This window comes from Protopterus annectens, chromosome 16.part0, assembly GCF_019279795.1.
Source record: "Protopterus annectens isolate FY-2018-M chromosome 16.part0, PAN1.0, whole genome shotgun sequence".
Classification (NCBI taxonomy): domain Eukaryota; kingdom Metazoa; phylum Chordata; order Ceratodontiformes; family Protopteridae; genus Protopterus; species Protopterus annectens.
The window spans coordinates 410,119,831-410,142,670 of record NC_056750.1 but is presented as its reverse complement, the minus strand read 5'-3'; the positions used below and the strand labels follow the sequence as shown (position 1 = coordinate 410,142,670).

Here is a 22,840-nt window from a genome sequence, read left to right as displayed (position 1 = left end):
AAGCAAACACTTCCAATTTAACTCGTTATTCAATCCCTTTGGGACCAAAGTTTTGTGTTTTAAAAATATACATACATTCTTTGTACAACAATTTCTTTCTTAATGTATCTTCATTTCCCCAAACACAATTAATTTGTTCTAAAATAGTACCTTGCAGCAAACCCAGGCAGCATTTTTAAGCCTAGCCTCGTTTCCCTAATGTATCTCAAGTACTGATACCCTATGGTTACTTAAGGGGGTATTATATGTATGGTTGGGCACGGGTGGCCAAGCAATTATAAAGTGCCTCTGACTACTAGAAACAAAGGTGCCACATCAAGGGTAAATTTCCAGTTCCCCATCCACTGGTCCGAGATATCCTTAAACTGGGTTAGGGAAAAACTCTGTTTCACATGGATGGGAAGACTGATTCAGAGAAGGGGTAGGCTATAAGACACATACCTGTCCCTCCAACATGTCCTATTTATGTTGAAGACTAGGTTTAGGTCAATAGACTGGGTAATTCTGATGTTATTTATTTTGCTGATGTGCAACAGGTCCATCAGAGTAGGATCAGAGGATACTTTGCAGCCTCTCAGCAATCTGAAGGAGACTGAGCACACAAACTGGGCTTTGAGGCTGTCTTTGTAGGACAAGCTTAGGCCATACATTTGTTTTTGTAAGGAAACTCTGCAGGAGCTCCAGTTGTTGCATAGGTACATACCAAAAGGAGTTTGTACTCAATGAGTGGCCTAAGGCCAAGTATAGAGGAACAGGGACATCTTAGGACCTAGATGCCATAACCTTGCTTATAAGCTGCGCAATACAGAACTTCCTTACTACAGTAAACACTATGATGTTCAAACACCAGGTTACTGTCTACATTTATTCACAAATCCCTGACCACTGGGTCTACTCTTAGGTGGTACATTATCAATATATTAGCTTCCAGGGGGTAGCTGTCCTCCCAAGAGGATACTATTGGGCATTTCCTGATATTCAGCTTTAGACCATGGCTCAGACACCAGTTATTAGTTTGTGTCAGGCCTTCTTGGAAAGTGCCTGGTCATGGGGGATTCAATGACTGTGCCTATATTGCAATAATCTGCAAACTTGGTCAGCCATAAGCCCTTGACTTCACAAAAGTAAATGCCAAAATAAATGGCTCCAGCACCAAGCACTGAGGGACTCCACTAGTGACTGATCTCTTTGTGGAGGCAGACTCCCCTATCCTAACTTATTGGGTCTTACCTGTGAGCCAGCTGACTATCCAAAATGTGACCCAGGGGTTCATACCCAACTTAGTGAGTTTGTCTACAACATCAGTGTGGGGTAATACGTCAAAAGCTTTTGCCAGGTCAGGGTAAGCAGTAAGCAGCATTTTGTTCTTGTGCATTGCTCTGTGACCTTCTTGAAGTAGTCCATCATACTGAATAGAAATGACCTGCCCTTGAAAAAAATAAACTGGGTTGGATCCTATGTCTGAAGGTTTCTTGCGTCATTGTTAATCATTTCCATGATCATTCTTTCCATGGTTTTGCACAAGACTAGTCAGAGTAGTAGGTCTGTGGTTACCTGGGATTGTAGATTGCCCACCTGTGTGCACAGGGATGATACCTGCAGTCCTCTACTTGCTTGGCATGAAGCCTGACTGAAGGCTGTGGCTAAACAGCAATTTTAGTGGTCCTTAGGTCATGTTTCATGCTGTTAAGGAGGCATCCTGGGATATTAATGGGGATTTGGAGAGTGCAATAAGAACTGTTCTACAGTGATAGCTGCGGGAGTTATAGTTAAGGGTATTACCTGAAGGATGTGTCTGGAGGGAGAGGGGGGTAAATCTGGACCTAAATTTGTGGGCTGGTAGACTTGCTATATTGTGGTATTACCTGAAGGATGTGTCTGGAGGGAGAGGGGGGTAAATCTGGACCTAAATTTGTGGGCTAGTAGACTTGCTATATTGTCTGGTTCAGTATAAGTTACTCCATTTACAATTAATTCATTACATTGTTGTATATTGTCTTTGAGGTTGCAGACATAGTTGAAGAATGCCTTGTGAATGACCTTGGCCTAGGAAGTTATTTTTACCTCAAATATGACTGATTTGAAATAAATGAGTTAACTTGGTCAGCTATTGGCTTACGATTCAGAAGTACTTAAACTTAAAATTAAATTAACTCTGTTGTTTCCCTCATTCGTATGAAAAGAATTCCAGAGTAAGAAAAGACGAAATTGTAAATGAAAATCAAATACCGTTAAATAAAATCAGACCAAACAACCATGTATTCTTAGCTGTGTAGTTTATTAGCTTTAGTAGGACAGATGAGCGCTGTAAATAATGAACATATCATTCTTGTTGGAGATGCATACATATAAAAGTATGGTTTTACAAGTTCACGTATCTCGCAAAGTCCTCAGGATGATGTCCGTATCACAAACTATAAGTAAAGTACAGTTTTGTACCTACCATAAATGTAGATGTTCGAGTGTTCACACTGCTGCAGTCATTACATTTGGGTTATCCTGCCGTCAGGCGGTCCCGCAGTAGGCCAGAGTTCCAAAGTCTTGGTCCGGCGTCGGTTGCTGTCGCTTCTTCCCTGATGTCAGTGCGCCAGGGGTATATAAGATGCATCTGACGCCATTTTCTTCAGTTTTTCTTGCCCCAGATGTCAGGTGCCCCCAAGTAGGTAGGCAATACATACTGCTAATAAAAAATATACATATAAAATAAAAACAGTACCTTCATATACAAGCAAATACACCACAAAGGTTGCATAGGATAGAAAGGTATAGATAAGTCCAGCTAGTTCCGGGGGGATGGAGGGTGGGTAACCTGGACTGCAGCAGTGTGAACATTCGAACATCTACATTTATGGTAGGTACAAAACTGTACTATGTTCATCGTGTTACACTGCTGCAGTCATTACACTTGGGTAGAATCCCAAAGCTAAGGTTGGGTGGCTGGTCTATAAAGAGTTAGGATTAGCTATGAGGCCCTGCAGAACTGCAGTGGCAAATCCTGCTCTGGATTTAGAGTAAAGAGGCAAGTGGTAATGCTTGGTAAAGGTGTGCACTGAACTCCAAGTTGCAGCCTCCAAAATTTCCTTGGTAGGTACTCCTCTGAAAAAGGCTGTTGAAGTGGCTGTTGCCCTGGTGGAATGTGGCCTAATGTTATTAGGGACTGATTTTCCATGCTGTGTGTAGCAGTAATGAATACAGTGTCCTATCCATTTGGATATAGTCTGCATTGAGATAGCCTTGCCTGTGATCCTGCAGCATATGCTACAAACAGTTGCTCAGTTTTCCTGAAAGCTTTTGTTTTGTCCAAGTAGAAGCATAGCTGTCTGTGTATGTCCAAAGAGTGCAGACGTTTCTCCCCTTTATTCTGGGGGTTTGGATAAAAAGTTGGCAAATGGATGGTTTGGTTAAGAGCCACACTGGATACCACTTTTGGCATAAAGGTAGGGTTTGTCCTTAAAGAAACCCTGTCCTGATGAAAAATTATAAAAGGTTCCACTGCCATTAATGCCTGTAGCTCTGAGACTCTTCGTGCTGAAGTTACTGCCAGGAGCACAGCTGTTTTCCATAATAAAAATTTTAGATCGGCTGTATTGGCTGGCTCAAAAGGTGGCAGGGTCAGTTTTTCCAAAACAGAATTGAGGTCCCAAGTTGGTGTTGGTGCTCTCTGGGGCAGCTTTATGTTTTTAGCCCCTCTGAGGTACTGCTTTAGCAAGGAATGAGAGAATAAAGGAGGATCCGTGTTGTAATGTGCTGAAATGGCAGAGGCGTGGATCTTAACTGATGAGAAGGATAGGCCTTTGTCCAGCATCTCAGTTAAGTATTGTAAAATCAGAGGAATGTTTGGGACTAGAGGGTCAAGGCTTTGAGCCTGGTTCCAGGCACAGAATCTCTTCCATTTTTCTGAGTAAGCTTTCCTGGTGCTAAGCCTCCTGGCCTCCAAAATGACATCCATAACAGCTTTAGAGAGAGGTGTTGCCTGTTTGACTAATGAATCTGCCATGCAGCCAGGTTTAGGGTTTTGAGCTGACCGTGCAGGATCTGATTGTTTTGTTGAGTCAGAAGGTGTGGAATTTGAGGCAAAATCCATGGTGGGCCTTGAGCTAAGTTCCTTAAGATTGGGTACTAGTGCTGGCATGGCCAGTCTGGAGCAATCAGGATCATCTGTGGTTTTTCTTGTCTGGTTTTTAGGAGTACCTTTGAAAGGAGAGGCAGTGGTGGGAAGGCATAAACTTTTAGGCTTTTCCAGCTGAACGAGAGAGCATCCACTTTCCATGCTTGTGTGTGATAAGTCCTTGTGCAGAATTTTTGCAGTTGGCAATTCAGTGGGGAGGCAAAAAGATCTATGTCTGGGCATCCCCATTTTTGCGTTACCATGCTGAAGGTTTGTGGATTCAATTTCCATTCGTGAGGGTCCATGATATTTCTGCTTAGATTGTCTGTATTTTTCTTTCCTGGCAGGAATTGTGCTTGCAGATGAACTTGACACGTTAGAGCTGTGTTCAACAAGGTCATGGCTTGCCTGCATGGGGGATAAGAATGAGTGCCCCCTTGCTTGGTTATGTACCACATTACTGTGGTGTTGTCTGTCTTTAATAATAATTGCCCTGGATGCAGAAGGTCATTAAAAGCTGTTAGGGCATTTTGAACAGCCAACATCTCTTTTTGATTGATGTGAAGATGCATCTGGTCTGTGGTCCACTTGCCCCGAATGCATTTTCCTGCCATGTGTGCTCCCCAGGCGTAATCCGAAGCATCCGTTGTTAGAGTCTGCCTGGCTGTGGGTAGGGTAAAAGGCTGACCCTTGTTTAGGTGACATGCCTGTGCCCACCATCGAAACTCCTGTTGTAGGCAGGGAATCATTGGTATTACTGCTTCTAAACTGTGAGAGTGTTGAGTCCAAACACTTTTTAGGTACCATTGTAGTTTCTTCATATGCAGTCTGGCATATGGTATTAGTAGTATGCAGGATGCCATGAATCCCAAGGCCTGCAGAATTTTTCTTGCAGGGAGATGGGACTTTTTTGCCAGTAATTGAAAATATTGAGTTAATTGAATTTGCTTGCCTGGCGTGAGATAAGCCATCTGGGCCGTTGTATTTAAGCTGGCACCCAGGAATATAATCTGTTGTGAGGGCACTAGTTTTGACTTCTTTTCGTTTACTGTGTACCCTACACAAATTAGCAACCTTTTTACAAACGCCAGACGCTGTAGAAGAATGTCCTTTGTCTATGCTTGAATGAGTCACTCGTCCAGGTATGGATATATTTGAATTCCTTTTTGTCTGCAAAATGCAATTACTGGTGCCAGGCACTTTGTAAAGATCCTGGGTGCAGTAGATAAGGCAAAGGGCAGTGCAGAGAATTGGTAGTGCATTGTACCAGCTTTGAATCTGAGGTATCTTCTGCAATTTTGTCTGATAGGGACATGCAGATATGCCTCTTTGAAGTCCAGAGTAACAAGCCAAGCCTTCTTGCCTAGCATGGGTAGAAGCTGCTGTAATGTCAACATTCTGAATTTCGGAATATCCAGGTAAGTATTTAGAATTGAACGGTCTAGTATGGGCCTCCAGGCATTGTCCTTTCTGGGGACCAGGAAGAGTCTTGAGTAAAATCCTTGTCCTTGTTCCTGTTGTGGTACTTTTTGAATTGCTCTCATGTCCATGAGGGCTGTAATTTGTTTTTGTGCCTCTGCCCATTGATTCTGTGGCAGGTCTGGCATTCCTTTTAGCCTTGGTAAAGTATGAAAGTGGAACCTGTAACCTTGAGACACAATATTCAGAACCCATTTGTCTTGGGTGATTGTTTGCCAGCTTTGAGAAAAAAGTGCTAGTTTTCCCCCTAAGGGGGCTGCCAAAAGGGAAGTGCTTGGCGTACGAAGGTGGAAGTCATTGGGACCGTTTCCTGTAAGGTTGTGACTTGTCCTCACCTCCTTTTGGGGTTGAAGTGCCCCACTGCCGTTGTCTGTTAGAGCCTTGGGGTTGAGATCTGCCTCTTGGGCGTCTGTATCTGCCTCCTTGTGGCCTGTCTGACACTGGAAAGGACCAATTCTTTGTTGGCCAATTTCTGCTAAATCGAGGTGGCTGTACCTGTAAGAAATCCTTGACTGTTTGCATAAAATTTGCTTTATCCTCCATTTTCTTTAACACCTCTTCTGTCTTAACACTAAACAAGGTATCATGCTGTAAAGGAGCATCCAATAAGTTTGCCTTAACATGATCAGGTAAACTCTGTTCTTTTAACCAAGCATGTCTTCGAATCCCAGAACCTGTAACTGCAGCTCTACAACAGGCCTCTAAAGAATCAAAACTACATTGCAGAGTATGTTTTCCCACCTGTTCAACTGCATGCAATAAATCCTGCATTTCTTTACAGTCAGGAGTTACTGAGCTTGCAAGCATTTTCTGTTTTAACTGAGCCATTAAATACTGTTGGTACTTAAGCATGCAAAACTGACAATTTAAAGCCCTTACTGCTAAAGTTGCAGAAGTGTAAACTTTCTTCCCCCATCTATCCAAAGCTCTGGAATCTCTGTCAGAGGGTACTGGATTTTTTGCAATGGAAGCCTTAACCCCTTTTGGACACTGGGAAATAGTTTCTGGATCAGCAGAAGGGTTTTTATAAAGAAACTTGTGAGAGTCAGGGACTCTATAATACCTATCTGGCTTGGCTGGTGCAGGGGGCAAAGAATCAGGAGATAAGCTGGATTCTGAGAAAGTACAGTTTTGTACCTACCATAAATGTAGATGTTCGAGTGCTAATACAGCTGCAGTCATAACAGATGGGTTCTCCTGCCGTCAGGCGGGTCCTCGGTCGGCCGAATTCCAAAGTCTAGGTCCGGCGTCGGTTGTCGTCGCTTCTTCCCTGACGTCAGTGCGACAGAGGTATAAAAGAACCAGCCGACGCCATTTTCTTCAGTTTTTCTTGCCCCAGATGTCAGGTGCCCCCAGAAGGAAGGCAATACATAAATTTGTGTAATAAAGCAATGCCATATAATCAAAATACAGTAGTGCAAACAAATACAACAAGAATGAATACCCCAATCAGGTTGCATGAGGAGGTGTTAGCCAATAGGCCTGTCCCAAGAGGGGAAGGAGGGAGGGAAACCTGGACTGCAGCTGTATTAGCACTCTAACATCTACATTTATGGTAGGTACAAAACTGTACTATGTTCATTGTGCATACAGCTGCAGTCATAACAGATGGGTAGAATCCCAAAGCTAAGAAAGGGTTGGTAGGCACTAGGTGGAACTAGGAGGAGCCAGAATGCCCTGCAAGACTGCAGTGGCAAAGCCCGCTCTAGATTTGGAGTATAATGGAAGGTGGTAGTGCTTGGAGAAGGTATGCACAGAACTCCAAGTGGCTACTTCCAAAATATCTTTGGTAGGAACTCCTCCGAGAAAAGCTGCAGAGGTAGCGGTGGCCCTTGTGGAGTGAGATCTAATGCCTGTAGGTACAGTTTTGCCATGAAAAGAATAGCAAAAGCGTATGCAGTGGGCTATCCATTTTGAGATTGTCTGTTTGGAAATTGGCTTTCCTTGAGCTCCTATAGCATAGGACACAAAGAGCTGTTCTGATTTTCTGAAAGGCTTTGTTCTGTCCAAATAATAACGCAGTTGTCTGTGGATGTCCAAGGAATGTAGTAATCTCTCCCCTTTGTTTTGAGGATTAGGATAAAAGGTAGGTAAGTGTATAGCCTGATTCAAAGCTACCCTGGATACCACTTTTGGCATAAAGGACGGGTTGGTTCATAAGGAAACTCTGTCCTGATGGAAGATGATAAAAGGCTGCACAGCCATGAGAGCTTGTAGTTCTGATACCCTATGAGCTGAGGTAATAGCCAGAAGGAAAGCTGTTTTCCAGGAAAAATATTGCAAATCTGATGAGGCAGCTGGCTCAAAAGGAGGCAAGGTCAGCTTTTCTAGAATGAAATTGAGATCCCAAGCAGGTATTGGTCATTTCCTTGGGGGTTTTAGATTCTTAGCCCCTCTGAGGAACTGTCTTAAGAGGGGGTGAGAGAATAAGGGTGGATCAGTGTTGTATTCTGCAGAAATGGCTGAGGCATGGATTTTGATGGAGGAGAATGAAAGTCCACTGCTTAGCAGCTCAGCTAGATACTGTAATATTTGAGGTAAATTCAGTTTTCCAGGATCCTGGCCCTTTTTCTCATTCCAGACACAAAACCGTTTCCATTTTGCGGAGTAAGCTTTTCTAGTAGACGGCCTTCTGGCCTCCAAAATGACATCCTGCACCTCCTTGGAGAGTAGGGTCTGTTGTGATGCTAAGGAATCTTCCATGCGGCTAGATTGAGTGTTTTTAGCTGACTGTGAAGAGTTTTGAAGCTCTGCTGAGTCAGAAGAAGAGGCATTAGAAGCAGGGTCCATAGTGGGGAATGCGTCAGGCTCCTCAGGAGTGGGTACCAGTGTTGTCTTGGCCAGTCTGGAGCAATGAGAATCATCTTTGGTCTGTCTGCTCTGGTTTTTAATAGAACTTTGGGCAGCAGAGGAAGAGGTGGGAAGGCATAAACTGTCATTGATGTCCAACTGAAAGAGAGCATCCACTCTCCAGGCCTTTGTATGAAAAATCCTTGAGCAGAATTTTGTCAATTGGTGATTTTTGTGGGAGGCAAAGAGATCTATGTCTGGCCTTCCCCATGCTTGAATTATCTCTGTAAAAACTTGAGGATGCAACTTCCATTCGTGTGGATCTGTCATATTTCTGCTTAGGTTGTCTGCCAGCGTGTTTTCCTTGCCTGGCAAGTACTGTGCTTGCAGTTCGATTTGTAAGTCCAGGGCCATGTTCCAAAGTGACATGGCCAGCCTGCATAGGGGGTATGAATGGGTTCCTCCCTGTTTGTTTATGTACCACATTACTGTGGTGTTGTCCGTCCTTATCAATAGTTGACCTGGTTGCAGAAGGTCTTTGAAAGCTATAATAGCATTTATTACTGCTAGCATTTCCTTTTGATTGATGTGAAGGTGCTTTTCTTTTTGGGACCATTTGTCCTGAATGCACCGATCTGTCATGTGCGCCCCCCAGGCGTAGTCCAAGGCGTCTGTTGTGATGACTTGATTTGCTTGAGGCTTGCTGAATGGGAGACCTGTGTTTGTTTGGCATGCTTGAGCCCACCACAGAAATTCCTTTTGAAGACATGGAATTAGTGGTATTATGGTTTCCAAACTGTGGCTGTGCTGAGACCATAGGTTTTTCAGGTACCATTGAAGTTTCCTCATATGCAGATTTGCACATGGGATTAGTAAGATGCAAGATGCCATGAATCCCAGAGCCTGCAAGATTTTCCTTGCAGTCAGCCTGGTGCAGTTTGCTAGTGTTCTGAAGTATTGAGTTAGTTGCCCCTGCTTCTCTGGCGTGACGTAGGCCATCTGGGTGTTTGTGTCCAAGTTGGCACCCAGGAAAATTATTTTCCGAGACGGTATTAGCCTTGATTTCTTTTTGTTGACTGTGTATCCCAGAGAATTCAACAACATTATTACATAAGCCAGATGTTTTAGAAGAATGTGCTTGCTGTCCGCTTGGATCAGGCAGTCGTCCAAATAGGGGTATATTTGTATCCCTTGAAGTCTGCAGTAGGCAATTACTGATGCAAGGCATTTCGTGAATACTCTGGGCGCAGTAGATAAGCCAAAGGGCAATGCAGAGAATTGATAATGGGTTGAACCTGCAAGAAATCTGAGGTATCTTCTGCAATTTTGTCTGATTGGGACATGCAGGTATGCCTCCTTGAGGTCCAATGTTACCAGCCAAGACTCCTTGCCCAGCATGGGAAGAAGCTGCTGTAGAGTGAGCATCTTGAATTTTGGTACGAGTAGAAATGTGTTTAGGATGGATAGGTCCAAAATAGGTCTCCAATCTTTTCCCTTCCTTGGTACCAGGAATAGTCTGGAATAAAAACCTTGACCTTGTTCGTGCGTAGATACCTCTTGAATAGCTTTCATGTCTATGAGATCTGAAATTTGTCTTTGTGCCTCTGCCCTTTGATTGTGTGGCAGATATGGCATGCCTCTCATTTTTGGAAGGGTGTGAAAATGGAATCTGTAGCCTCTGTTTATAATGTCCAGGATCCATTTGTCTTTTGTGACAATATGCCAATTTTTTGAAAATAATGCCAGTTTTCCACCTAAGGGTGCTGCCATTTGAGTCTTGCTTGGCATGCAAAGGGGAAAGTCATTGGGCTTGCTTTCTGAATGGTTGCGAGTTATCCTCACCACCTCTTTGTGTAGGAGCTTGCCATTGTCTGCCTCTAAACGATCCTTGGGATTGCCCTCTGCCCCTCGGGCGCCTGTATCTACCTCTTTGGGGTCTGTCCGTGGCTGGAAAGGACCAATTTTTGGGAGGCCAATTTCTACTGAAACGTGGGGGTTGTACCTGTAGAAAATCTTTCACTGTTTGCATTGATTTAGCCCTTTCCTCCATTTTCCTTAATACCTCCTCAGCATTAGCACCAAATAATACATCCTTTTGTAGAGGGGCATCTAGTAATTTAGCTTTGACATGATCTGGTAAGGTTTGTTCCTTGAGCCAGGCATGTCTACGTATGACTGATCCTGTAACAGCAGCTCTACATGAGGCCTCTAGGGCATCAAAACCACATTGTAAGGTATGTTTACCCACTTGTTCTGCACTATGCATCAAATCCTGCAACTCCTTCAAGTCTGGTTGTTCAGGTTGTGACATTTTACTTCTCAATTGTGATAACAGAAACTGTTGGTACTTTAGTATATGGAACTGACAGTTTAATGCCCTCATGGTTAAGGTGGCCGAGGTATATACCTTTTTCCCCCACCTTTCTAAGGATCTGGAATCTCTCGGAAGGTAATGGATTTTTAGCAGTGGAGGCCTTAATTCCCTTGGGGCCCTGTGAGATAGTTTCTGGGTCAGCAGCATGGCTTTTGTATAGAAATTGGTGTGAGTCAGGAACCCTGTAGTACCTACCTGTCAGGCTTGACTGGGGCTGGAGGTAGAGAATCCGGGTTAAGGCAGACCTCCGAGTACACATCATCTAGTATGTCCAAGACAGGAGGTATAGCCAGAGGCCTGTGCTGAGGTAGCAAGAGAAATTCCCTAAGCCTTTTCTTGGAATCTGAATAATCTTGGCCTTCCTAGTGGAAGTGTTCCCTTAAGGTATGCAAAGTTTCCCCAAATGAGTAATCCTCTGGGGGGATACAGAGGGAATGGACTCCTCTGCATCAGAGTCTTCAAAAGGGGAGTAAGAATGTTCCTGTTCATCAGAGTGCTCTGATATAATGAAGCCCTGATCAGAGGAGGAGGATTCTTCCTCCACTCTGGGCCTTTTGTCCGGGGGGGGGGGGGGGTTGAGAACCCCTGATAAGAGTAATTAAATCCTCAGCCATTTTAAGCATCTGTTTTTTAGGCATGGGGCCTGGAGATGGGCCCTGTGTAGCTTGCCTCTTAGAATGCATGGCTGCTTTAGACTTAGTGAAAGCCTTGATGGAAAAAGAAGAGGAAGGTCTGAAGACACCTTGAGAGGAGGTAGACCTGTCCACATTTTGAGATTCACCACCAAGAGTGGCTTCGGTATCTGTAGTCGGGGTGTGGGCCGAGGAGCCTGCGACCTCGGGCACAGGAGACACCGCCAATGAAGTGTCGTCGGTAGTCAGGGGCTGCGTAGGCGCCTCGCTGAGAACCGGACCACCTGTAGTCGGCTTTGGTGTGGTGTCGGTAGAGGCCACGGACCTCGTGTGTCGGTCCTTATCTTTGCGATTTTTAGACAAAACTGGAGTCGGAGTATCCGACGACATAATATAGTTACATTTTTTGCCAAAATAATGCTGGGCGAACTCCGCCCGATGCTTAATGGTGCATTTGCTGAATGTAGCACAAAAGCGACAGACCGAGACGTCGTGGTCTGGGCCTAAACAAGGAATACAGAGGGAATGGAAATCCTTATGCGGTATTTGCTTCCCACATGAAATACAATTATTAACTTTGTCTGACATCGGTCTGAGGCAAGAAAAGTTTCTAACGGGTACTTAGCTTTCAAGAAGACTTCGGTTGCAAAATTTTTCGTAATTTCAGGAGCTGGCCGACCGGCACTTGCGAACTGCTTCGGGCACCGCGCGGCAAGAAAGACTGAAAATGGCGTTGGCTGGTTCTTTTATACCCCTGTCGCACTGACATTAGGGAAGAAGCGACGACAACCAACGCCAGACCTAGACTTTGGAATTCGGCCGACCAAGGACCCGCCTGACGGCAGGAGAACCCATCTGTTATGACTGCAGCTGTATGCACGATGAACATCACATCATCCACAATATCAAGCACAGGCGGAATAGCCAGGGGCCTGTGCTGAGGCAATAAAAGGAAATCCCTGAGCCTTTTCTTGGATTCTGAATAATCCTGACTTTCCCAATGGAAGTGCTCCCTCATGGTATGTAAAGTTTCCCCAAAAGAATAATCCTCAGGAGGAGAGGCTGAAGGGATAGATTCTTCAGCATCAGAGACCTCATAGGGGGGTAGAGAGTATCTCTGGTCTGAAGAGGAATCAGAGGAAATGGAAACCTGATCAGAGGAATCATAGTCTGTTTCCTGCCTAGGCCTTTTCTTAGGAGGGGGATGGGAACCCCTGATTAGAGTAATGAGGTCTTCGGCCATTTTAAGCATCTGTTTTTAGGCATGGAGGACTGCCCAGGAGAATGCTGTACTTGCTTCTTTGTCTTTAATGGTACTTTTGTCTTGGCTGTTGCTTTAATGGACAGTTGTGAAGGTCTGAAAACACCCCAAGAAGCCAATGCCTGCTCAGCGGCTCCGGACCCATCTGAGGGATTAGTTTCCATAGGCCCAATACCTTGAGTTTCCAGAGGCCTAGTTGTCTCCACATGGGAGATGGAGGCGGCCTGTGGCTCTGCGGTAGCGGGTGTCAGGGGCTGCGAAAGCGCCTCACTGAGAACCGGCGAACCGGTGACTGGCCTAGAAGAGGCTTTGTCGTCGGTTTTGGAACTCGGATGCCTGTCTTTATCCTTGTCTTTGCGTTTTTTCGGAATTGCGGTCGTCGATTGATCTGATGGCATAATATAATTGAACCTTTGGCCAAAGTAGTGCAAAGCAAAATCAAAACGCCTTTTTATAGTGCGTTTGTTAAATCTAACGCAAAACCGACAACTAGTGACGTTGTGATCAGGGCCTAGGCATGGAATACAGTAAGAGTGGAAGTCCTTATGAGGTATTTGCTTCCCACAAGAAATACAATTATTAACTTTTTCTGACATCGGTCTGAGGCAAGAAAAAAGTTTCCCCAACGGGGTACTTAGCTTTATTGAAGACTTCGGATCTGAAATTCGACTTCGAAAATCTCAGGAGTCGGCTGACCGGCACTTGCGAACTGCTTCTGCTTCGGGCACCGCGCGGCAAGAAAGAATGAAGAAAATGGCGTTTGATGCATCTTATATACCCTTGGCGCACTGACGTCAGGGAAGAAGTGACAGCAACCGACACTGGACCAAGACTTTGGAACTCTGGCCGACTGCGGGACCGCCTGACGGCAGGATAACCCAATTGTAATGACTGCAGCAGTGTAACATGATGAACATCCAATACAATCGATAGACAATCTTTCCATATAACATAAAATCCTAGTTAAATAATCATCATTCTGATTCACTTCTCATTGTTTTTGATCTACATTTCATTATTACTGTGTGTAATTTATTTTCTTTTTTATTTAATTGTATTTTTATATTTATATAATTGTCATTTTTATTTTGTCAATTGGGTGTCCCCATTAGTACGTGGGTCTCTAAGTGGTCCCTTTAAACTTGTGATTTTATTTAAATCATGTATATAGAGACTATATATAAAAACCTTTTTAGTACAGTCCCTGTGTAGTGCATATGCCATCTTTGACGGTGTATCATAAGCACGAGGTATTGCTCATTTCTTTTCCGAAAATCTGGAATAATTTTTCACGGATTCCAATGAGTGGAGAGAATGTGTTTCTTGGCACAGGCTGTGTTTGGCGGTCATGGCCAATCAAAAGGCGTCTGATAGTTTTTCTTAATATTTTAGTGGCTTGACTGTGGCCAATAGGTTTATGGAGGGGGCGTACGTGGGTGGGTGGAGAAATTGGAACCTGAGCCAATCATGGTTTTAGTACATTTGTCTGGGCAGTGGTTGGACTTGTGTAGGGATCGGCGGTCCGTGGGCTAGTTTTTCTCTAGCCATCTAAAGTCATTGATTTAGTTTGTTGGGGGTAGGGTTTAAACAATTGTGGCTCAAAGAAATTATCCCTCGCAATTGGTCGAGGTCCGTCTATTATGATTAGTCACGATGGCGGTTCTGACGTAAGGGGTGGGTTGTGGGTGTGTTCATGGGAGATTGTCCAATGAAAATACATGGTAAGAAATGGGCTCATGGGTAGACCTCCTCAAGGGAAGGGGTGGTCTGTGGTCCTGCCTACTTATTAATGGTGGTACTTGAATGGTAAGAGTCAGGTGGGTTGGGTTCATTCTAGCAGCGGGAGATTTTGTCCATGTGGGATAAGATAGTAAAACTTAACCGAGGAGGGGTCTCGTTACAAACTAACAGCCCCAGCCAATCCTGTGGCTGCCATGCTAATTTGTGACGAAAGTTATGACTAGAGGATAACGGCCAATTGGGAATGCCTTGAATTGGAAGTGAGGCTAATTCCCAATTGGTTCATGGCTATATCAAACATGAGTGAGGTTCATTTTCTAACTTAATTCTGTAATAGGTGGGGCGTGCGGACCTGTTACGTCCGAGCGCAGCATTTGTGTGCCACTTACAGTGGTATTAGTGGAGGACATGCCATGATATGCGCTACTGCCAGATGTGCTGGGCCAATAAAACTTTATTGAGTCAGCAAAAATTCTTAGGGGAGACAATGGGAAACCACCTATATTTTTATGTCAGTCGGTGTGTCGACTAGACCAATATAAAGTTAAACCTATAGACCCATAAATAACTTGAGGACCACTCTAAACAGTGTTTTCTTGTGTATACCCAGTAAAGCAAATAAACCGTTTAATTTGAGCCATACGGTTAGGAGGTTAGTTCCCTCCTGGTCAAATGTTAACTTTTGGTACTAATTTCAATACTAAATATTCATAATTATATAGCAACAATAAGAAATGTTAAGACCTGATTATCATAGTTAAATAATCCACATTGTTGGAGCGATGGAGTAGGAAGCATGTCAGGATATGAAGCCCCTTAAGAATTAAGGAATTAAAAATATGTAGTTATACACTTTCAAACATTCAAAACTGAAAAATCAGACGAAAACTTAAAAGACATAGAAAACCAGTAGCCGTGGTAGAGCACTTTTGCCGTAGCTTCCTCAGATCTGTCCGCTAAAGAAAAAAAAAAGACAGATTAGAAAAGACAGATCTGAGGAAGCTACGGCGAAAGTGCTGTACCACGGTTATTAGTTTTCTAAGTAAGTTTTTATCTAATTTTTCAGTTTTGAATGTTTGAAAGTGTATAACTACGTATTTTGAATTTCTTAATTCTTAAAGTGTTTCATATTCTAACACGCATCCTACTCCATCGCTCCAACAATGCGGATTATTTAACTATGATAATCAGGTCTTAGCATTTCTTATCTTTGCTATAGAATTATGAATATTTAGTATTGAAATTAGTACCAAAAGTTAACATTGAACCAGGAGGGAACTAACCTCCTAACCATATGGCTCAAATTAAAATGGTTTATTTGCTTTACTGGGTATACACAAAAAAACACGGTTTAGGATGGTCCTCAAGTTATTTATGGGTTTATAGGTTTAACTTTATATTGGTCTAGTCGACACACCGACTGACATAAAAATATAGGTAGTTTTCCATGGTCTCCCCTAAGAATCTTCGCCGACTCAATAAAGTTTTATTGGCCCAGCACATCCGGCAATAGCGCATATCACGGCATGTTCTCCACTAATACCACTGTAAGTGGCACAGAAATGCTGCGCTCAGACGTAACAGGTCCGCACACCCCACCTATTACAGAATTAAGTTAGAAAATGAACGCCACTCATGTTCGATATAGCCACAAACCAATTGGGAATTAGACTCGCTTGCAATTCAAGGCATTCCCAATTGGCCGTTATCCCCTAGTCGTAACTTTAGTCACAAATTACTGTGGCAGCCACAGGATTGGCTGTGGCTGTCAATTTGTAGCCGGACCCCTTCCCGGTTAAATTTTACTATCCTATCCCACACGGACAAAATCTCCCGCTGCTAGAATTAACCAAACCCACCTGACTCTTACCATTCAAGTACCACCGTTAATAAGTAGACAGGACCACAGACCACCCCTTCCCTTGAGGAGGTCTACCCACGAGCCAGTCATTTCTTACCATGTATTTTCATTGGACAATCTCCCATGAATACATCCCCAACCCACCCCTTACATCAGAACTACCATCGTGACTAATCATAATAGAAGGACCTCGACCAATTGCGAGGGATAATTTCTTCGTGCCACAATTGTTTAAACCCCACCCCCAGCAAACTAAATCAATGACTTTGGATGGTTAGAGAAAGACTAGCCCACGGACCGCCCGATCCCTACACGAAGTCTGTCCACCGCCCAGACAAACGTACTAAAACCATGATCGGCTCAGGTTCCACCCATGTACGCCCCCCTCCATAAACCTATTGGCCACAGTAAAGCCACTAAAATATTAAGAAAAACTATCAGACACGCCTTTTGATTGGCCATGACCGCCAAATACAGCCTGTGCCAAGAAACACATTCTCTCCACTCATTGGAATCTGCGCAAAATTATTCAGAATTTTCGGAAAAGAAATCCACAGTACCTCATGCTTATGATACACTGTCAGAGATGGCGTAGGCACTACACAGGGAATGTACTAAAAAGGTTTTATATATAGTCTATATATACAGGACTTCAATAAAATCGCAAGTTTAAAGGACCACTTACGGACCCACGTACTAATGGGGACACCCAATTGACAAAATAAAAATAAAAATAATTATATAAATATAAAAATGTATAAAGAAGAAACCGCTGCTATCTGAAGGTCCAACTCGATAAGCACAAAGCGAAAAAAACAACTTATGTAGAAATAAAAACGAGTGAGGACCACCACGAAAAACAAAAAAGATTTATTACATATGAAAAAGATAAGCACTTTCACGTACTGCCAAGGTACGCTTCATCAGATCTCAAAAAACATTCCCAAGAACTCACATTTTATAAGGCAACTAATTTAAAATCTCCAATCACTAATATTGACATAATCATCTAATTAAGCAATTATTCAATCAGTTCATGACCATATTGAAAAACTACTATAGAACCTTGTAGATCAGTGCTCTTAAAATAGCATTCAACCACTGAACAACTAAAACAGTAAGAGAATCCTGAAAAAACAATAAAAGCAATAAACAAACAATAAACAATAACAATAAAACAAATTCACAATATGTTAATGTGATCTTAAATATCATATAGCATATATATTTATTTTTATTTATTTAATCTATATGTATAAACTCATGACAAATACTAACTTGTAGCAATAGTGGCCTAATACTAAAGCCTATACTTATAACTGCCTAGTTTTTAACAAGCTGTTTGAGTATACATTGATAAATGTGCTAGTTCATCAAAACGTATAGCTAAGATATAAGCAATAAACAGTATATAGGACATATGAAAATGTATAAAATATATAAAAATAATATATAAAACTTAAATGAAGTGTATACTTATATGTGTGTATTATAAAATGAACAAGCATGCTGTAAAAATCTTCATATATGTTCATAAGTTCATATTATTAATAAATTGACTGGTCACGAACAATAAACAACTGTCTTCAAAAAATACATTTTATTTATATATATATAAATATATATATATATATATATATATTTTTTTTTTAATATATATATAAAGCTAAATGAATAAATGAACATATGAATGAAATAAATAAATGAATAAATAGATAAATAATAAACTTCACCCTGTCAAATCCCATTGTCCTTCTGTTACACTTGTAACTATAAAAAAGGTTGTTCTATTTTAATCTACGTGCTTCAAGAATAGGTTTAATAGTTATAAACTGACTGAGACCTGGATCTTGATGTGCTCGTAACTTAAATATCCATTGGAGTTCTACCGTCTCCAAATGGTTCATACTGTTCCCCCCTCTCTTATTAGGGGTCACTAATTGTAACACCCTAAACTTAAACTTATGGCCTTCATAGGCCATAGTGTGTTTAGCCAAAGCATTTTGTTGGTTAGACTTTCTGATGTCATATACATGATTATAAATCCTATCTTTAAGCCTCCTTGTTGTCATGCCCACATAAAAAGCCTGACACTGATCACAAGTAGCTAAATATATAAGGTTGACATCATCACAAGAAGCAAAAAAAACCTAGGTTTGAACTTATAATCTAGTGTGGGGTGTACAAACACCTGAATGTCATTGATCATTCCACACATATTACATTTACCACATGGAAAGGTACCAAAAGTCTTATAGTATCTAGGGGATTCCCTAACATCTAAGTTACCATGGTCAATGCACAACAGCCTCTTTAAATTCTTACTATTCCTATAAGTGAAGCTTGGTGTCTCACCTACTATCTTGACAATATAGGAATCTACTGTGAGTACATGCCAATTCCTTCGTATTATTTTAATAATTTCTTTATTATCATTAGTAAACCTTGTAATAAAAGTCACTCTAGAGTCATAATTACTATTACTTGGTCCCTTCTGTCTAACATGCACCTGTTTACTTCAATTTTTATGAATGCGCCCCCAAACCCACCCTTTACATCAGAACTACCATCGTGACTAATCATAATAGATGGACCTCGACCAATTGCGAGGGATAATTTCTTTGTGCCACAATTGTTTAAACCCCACCCCCAGCAAACTCAATGACTTTGGATGGTTAGAGAAAGACTAGCCCACGGACCGCCCAATCCCTACACGAAGTCTGTCCACCGCCCAGACAAACGTACTAAAACCATGATTGGCTCAGGTTCCACCCATGTACGCCCCCTCCATAAACCTATTGGCCACGGTATAGCCACTAAAATATTAAGAAAAACTATCAGACACGCCTTTTGATTGGCCATGACCGCCAAATACAGCCTGTGCCAAGAAACACATTCTCTCCACTCATTGGAATCTGCGCAAAATTATTCTGAATTTTCGAAAAGAAATGCGCAATACCTCATGCTTATGATACACTCTGTCAGAGATGGCGTAGGCACTACACAGGGATGGTACTAAAAAAGTTTTATATATAGTCTATATATACAGGACTTCAATAAAATCACAAGTTTAAAGGGACCACTTACGGACCCACGTACTAATGGGGACACCCAATTGACAAAATAAAAATAAAAATAATTATATAAATATAAAAATACAATTAAATAAAAAAGAAAATAAATTACACAGTGATAACGAAATGTAGATCAAAAACAACGAGAAGTGAATCAGAATGATGACTATTTAACTAGCATGTTATGTTATATGGAAAGAATTTTTATCGATTGTATTGGTAACTTATGGATTGTGATATGGACATCATCCTGAGGACTTCGCGAGATACGTGAACTTGTAAAACCATACTTTTATATATATATATGCATCTCCAACAAGAATGATATGTTCATTATTTACAGCGCTCATCTGTCCTACTAAAGCTAATAAACTACACAGCTAAGAATACATGGTTGTTTGGTCTGATTTTATTTAACGGTATTTGATTTTCATTTTCAGTTTCGTCTTTTCTTACTCTGGAATCCTTTTCATACGAATGAGGGAAGCAACGGAGTTAATTTAATTTTAAGTTTAAGTACTTCTGAATCGTAAGCCAATAGCTGACCAAGTTAACTCAGATTTTTCAAATCAATTTATTTTTCCAAGGTGGCCCACCTTGGTAATTCTGACTAACTTGGCACCAACAACCTTCACCCACCTTGGGGCATAACTGGCCCGTTTAAAATTTTTCAGATATGACTTTGGTAGACTTGATTAGTCATTGAGCTGCTTGTTTGATTGACGAGTATTTATCTTGCTGGGTACAGCACTTCCTAATTTCCATCATGATTTTTTTCACTTTTGTTACACAACCTGTTGATGCTGAGATTCCACCAGGGTGGCTTACTTTTTGACGCTGTCTTGTACTTATTCCAGATACGGGCTTCATAGAAACAGCTGCCCCTAACTTGACTGCACAGGTTTTCTTTTAATAATTCTGCATGGTTTTGTGGGAGCTTGAAATTTTCCCAGGGTGTCACTTAGTAATACGAATTTTGCCATAAAATATTTTTTAAAAGTTTCAGGGTTAGCTAGGGTCCTGGGTTTTATTTTTTATTTCAAAGGATGTAGCTTTACAGTCTGGCCTGACCAGGGAGGACATTACACTGAGGTGGGGGTGCAATGTTCTCCCATGTTTTTGAGGACCATGTCAAGGATGTTAATGCCTCTAATGGGCATACCCACTAGCTGGTCCAGGTTGTTTGCATTTCCAGAGTTCAAGAATCTCCACCTGCTTGTCTGGGATCATGCAAAATTTCCAGTTTATAATGCGGTATAATTAACGTCACCCATAACTATGGTTTTGGGTTGAAAAGGGATTGCCTCCAGTATATTTAAATATGTATTACAGGTTTCCTAGGTCATACAGGGAGACCTATAACTTGCAAGGAAAAAGTATGGGACTTTGCCTTTTGTAACCTGGACATGGAGAAGCTCAAGGGTGTCATACTGTTTAATCAGCTTTCTGGTGTGTTTGTTTCTGATGTAAGTTGAGACACCTCCACGTTTTGCCCCTTCCTCTGTTGTAACCTGTCTAAATGTGAAGAAGGCATTGTAGCCCTGCACTGTCATAGGGCTTTTCATGGCTTTAAATCATGACTCCGTAACTGCACAAACATGGGCATTCTCCAGGATAAATAGAGCCTGCAGAGAGCAGAGATTCTTGTTTAGACTCCTGGCAATGAGCAGAAACACCTTTACATTACCTGGGTTGGTACTGCTATGCTGGAAGTATTATCATCTTGGCAATATCTACAAAAAAAAAAAAAAACACTATGGGGTGGAAAAGGTTTTACTCAATATTCAAAAGCCTACAGGGGACAGCTATTGACCATCCCTGGCAAAGCAACAAAGTCTGTCAACCTTATTGTCTCAGGCTGACAAACATTGTACCATCTTTAAATGATAGCAAAATCTAAGCCAGTTATTAAAGTCAATTATCTTCTGATCATATTGATGCATCATTCTTGGAGAAGGTAGAATGCTACTCAGTGCTAAGCTGGGACACAACTTTAAGAGCGTCATCATGTCTCTCTCCATATAGTTCAGGGAAGTATGTCCAAGGCTGTTTACACCCACGTGGACTATGACTTGAATTATCCTGTTACTCGTGGTTCAAGGACCCGAGTGTGTGCATGATTTGGAAGATCTGGACCCCTGAGAGGGACTGTGACTCTCTCATTACATAGCCTGGTGAGTGGGACATTAGTGTGCTTACAATTAAGTCACATATAACAAAAAAATTGGGTTGTGTGGTGCTTTGGCTAATGGGCTTAGAAGCATAGACATCAAGAGATGTGGCTGTGTTATCATGATGGTTGTTTTAGTGATGAGGTTTTGAAGTTGCTGAGAATATTTACTTAGGCCTGCTTTTCTATTCCTTTACTTCTGATCTGCAATCAAAAACACACAGACCCTATTATCCTACTCCAGTCAGCCTGACTCCATATAAACAATAACTTTTAGTTATGTACTTACCATAACTTCGGATGTATGGGATCCATCTCGCCTACATTCATAACTGATGGAACTGATGGGTTCGGAGCCGATCCATCGGCTCCGACGCCACTATATACCCCCAGATCTTGTTTGTTTGCTTTCATACCTACATCCAGACACAGAGACATACCAGTAACTGTAACAAACTAAAGTCCTTCAAGAAGTACATAACTAAAAGATGTAATGGGATCCTATCTCGCCTACATTCATAACTGATGGGACAGCATCCCTAGCACCTAAATCCCGGGTGGCTCATTGGAAAACACTCCTGAGAACTGTGGAACCAAAGGAAGCTCTACCTCAAGAAGCCACATCTATCTTGTAATGAGAAATGAAGGTGTGCGGAGAAGTCCAGGTAGCGGCCGCACAGATATCATCTATCGATAATTTGGAGTGGAATGCTACAGAAGTAGCCATTGCCCTGGTAGAATGAGCCCTGACTGGGAAGGGTAGCTCTTTGCCGGACCGTGAATAAATGAAGGAGATGCAATCTTTAATCCATTTGGCTATGGTGGTTTTAGCCACCGGTTGACCCAACCTATTTTCCGCAAAGGACACAAACAGCTGATTTGACTTTCGTGTCTGATTGGTCCTACTTAAATAAAAACGCAGTTGTCTGTGAACATCCAACTGATGGAAAATATATTCTGCGCTACTGGAGAATTTGGGAAAAAACACAGGGAGCTCCAAGGATTGTTGAATGCATAAGGGGGATGCTACCTTGGGCAAGAAAGAGGGATTTAACTTGAGGGACACTCTTGTGAAAGGTCAAATAAGAAGGATTAGAACAGACAGCCTGAAGCTCTGAGACCCGCTTGGCAGAGGTTATTGCCACCAAAAAGGCGGTTTTCCAAGATAGAAATTTTATATCACAAGTAGCTGCTGGTTCAAAGGGGCGGGCAGTTAAAGAAGCTAGAAAGTACAGTTTTGTACCTACCATAAATGTAGATGTCCGAACTGGATAGCATCTGCAGTCATAACAACTGGGTTGTCCTGTCGTCAGGCAGCCCTTCAGTCGGCCGGATTCCAAAGTCCGGGTCC

General features: G+C 42.1%; 1 protein-coding gene across 3 annotated transcripts in view; it reads right to left on the bottom strand.

The window, feature by feature from the left end:
• RC3H2 (ring finger and CCCH-type domains 2) overlaps positions 1-22,840 on the bottom strand; it is a 2,406,224-nt gene that overhangs the window by 351,054 nt on the left and 2,032,330 nt on the right. The window lies entirely within an intron of this gene.